Here is a 2,700-nt window from a genome sequence, read left to right as displayed (position 1 = left end):
AATGACAGTGTGTTGGCAGCAGCCACTCAATGTTAGTGGTGGCTGTTTAACAGTCTGATGGCCTTGAGATAGAAGCTGTTTTTCAGTCTCTCGGTCCCAGCTTTGATGCACCTGTACTGACCTCACCTTCTGGATGATAGCGGGGTGAACAGGCAGTGGTTCGGGTGGTTGATGTCCTGATGATCTTTATGGCCTTCCTGTAACATCGGGTGGTGTAGGTGTCCTGGAGGGCAGGTAGTTTGCCCCCGGTGATGCGTTGTGCAGACCTCACTACCCTCTGGAGAGCCTTACGGTTGAGGGCGGAGCAGTTGCCGTACCAGGCGGTGATACAGCCCGCCAGGATGCTCTCGATTGTGCATCTGTAGAAGTTTGTGAGTGCTTTTGGTGACAAGCCAAATTTCTTCAGCCTCCTGAGGTTGAAGAGGCGCTGCTGCGCCTTCTTCACGACGCTGTCAGTGTGAGTGGACCAATTCAGTTTGTCTGTGATGTGTATGCCGAGGAACTTAAAGTTTGCTACCCTCTCCACTACTGTTCCATCGATGTGGATAGGGGGGTGTTCCCTCTGCTGTTTCCTGAAGTCCACAATCATCTCCTTAGTTTTGTTGACGTTGAGTGTGAGGTTATTTTCCTGACACCACACTCCGAGGGCCCTCACCTCCTCCCTGTAGGCCGTCTCGTCGTTGTTGGTAATCAAGCCTACCACTGTTGTGTCATCCGCAAACTTGATGATTGAGTTGGAGCGTGCGTGGCCACGCAGTCGTGGGTGAACAGGGAGTACAGGAGAGGGCTCAGAACGCACCCTTGTGGGGCCCCGTGTTGAGGATCAGCGGGGAGGAGATGTTGTTGCCTACCCTCACCACCTGGGGGCGGCCCGTCAGGAAGTCCAGTACCCAGTTGCACAGGGCGGGGTCGAGACCCAGGGTCTCGAGCTTGATGACGAGCTTGGAGGGTACTATGGTGTTGAATGCCGAGCTGTAGTCGATGAACAGCATTCTCACATAGATATTCCTCTTGTCCAGGTGGGTTAGGGCAGTGTGCAGTGTAGTTGAGATTGCATCGTCTGTGGACCTATTTGGGCGGTAAGCAAATTGGAGTGGGTCTAGGGTGTCAGGTAGGGTGGAGGTGATATGGTCCTTGACTAGTCTCTCAAAGCACTTCATGATGACGGAAGTGAGTGCTACGGGGCGGTAGTCGTTTAGCTCAGTTACCTTAGCTTTCTTGGGAACAGGAACAATGGTGGCCCTCTTGAAGCATGTGGGAACAGCAGACTGGTATAGGGATTGATTGAATATGTCCGTAAACACACCGGCCAGCTGGTCTGCGCATGCTCTGAGGGCGCGGCTGGGGATGCCGTCTGGGCCTGCAGCCTTGCGAGGGTTAACACGTTTAAATGTCTTACTCACCTCGGCTGCAGTGAAGGAGAGACCGCATGTTTTCGTTGCAGGCCGTGTCAGTGGCACTGTATTGTCCTCAAAGCGGGCAAAAAAGTTATTTAGTCTGCCTGGGAGCAAGACATCCTGGTCCGTGACTGGGCTGGGTTTCTTCTTGTAGTCCGTGATTGACTGTAGACCCTGCCACATGCCTCTTGTGTCTGAGCCATTGAATTGAGATTCCACTTTGTCTCTGTACTGACGCTTAGCTTGTTTAGCCTTGCGGAGGGAATAGCTGCATTGTTTATATTCGGACATGTTACCAGACACCTTGCCCTGATTAAAAGCAGTGGTTTGCGCTTTCAGTTTCACGCGAATGCTGCCATCAATCCACGGTTTCTGGTTAGGGAATGTTTTTATTGTTGCTATGGAAACGACATCTTCGACGCACGTTCTAATGAACTCGCACACCGAATCAGCGTATTCGTCAATATTTTTACCTGACGCTTGTCTGAAACATGTCCCAGTCCACGTGATGGAAGCAGTCTTGGAGTGTGGAGTCAGCTTGGTCGGACCAGCGTTGGACAGACCTCAGCGTGGGAGCCTCTTGTTTAAGTTTCTGCCTGTAGGCAGGGATCAGCAAAATGGAGTCGTGGTCAGCTTTTCCGAAAGGGGGGCGGGGCAGGGCCTTATATGCATCGCGGAAGTTAGAGTAACAATGATCCAAGGTTTTACCACCCCTGGTTGCGCAATCGATATGCTGATAAAATTCAGGGAGTCTTGTTTTCAGATTAGCTTTGTTAAAATCCCCAATCCCCAGTAAAATCCCCAATGCAGCCTCCGGATAAATGGTTTCCAGTTTGCAAAGAGTTAAATAAAGTTTGTTCAGAGCCATCGATGTGTGTGTGTGTGTGTGTGTGTGTGTGTGTGTGTGTGTGTGTGTGTGTGTGTGTGTGTGTGTGTATGTGTGTGTGTGTGTGTGTGTGTGTGTGTGTGTGTGTGTGTGTGTGTGTGTGTGTGTGTGTGTGTGTGTGTGTGTGTGTGTGTGTGTGTGTGTGTGTGTGTGTGTGTGTGTGTGTGTGTGTGTGTGTGTGTGTGTGTGTGTGTGTGTGTGTGTGTGTGTGTGTGTGTGTGTGTGTGTGTGTGTGTGTGTGTGTGTGTGTGTGTGTGTGTGTGTGTGTGTGTGTGTGTGTGTGTGTGTGTGTGTGTGTGTGTGTGTGTGTGTGTGTGTGTGTGTGTGTGTGTGTGTGTGTGTGTGTGTGTGTGTGTGTGTGTGTGTGTGTGTGTGTGTGTGTGTGTGTGTGTGTGTGTGTGTGTGTGTGTGTGTGTG

Source organism: Oncorhynchus keta, chromosome 10 (assembly GCF_023373465.1).
Source record: "Oncorhynchus keta strain PuntledgeMale-10-30-2019 chromosome 10, Oket_V2, whole genome shotgun sequence".
NCBI lineage: Eukaryota > Metazoa > Chordata > Actinopteri > Salmoniformes > Salmonidae > Oncorhynchus > Oncorhynchus keta.
Note: the sequence above shows the minus strand (reverse complement) of the source record.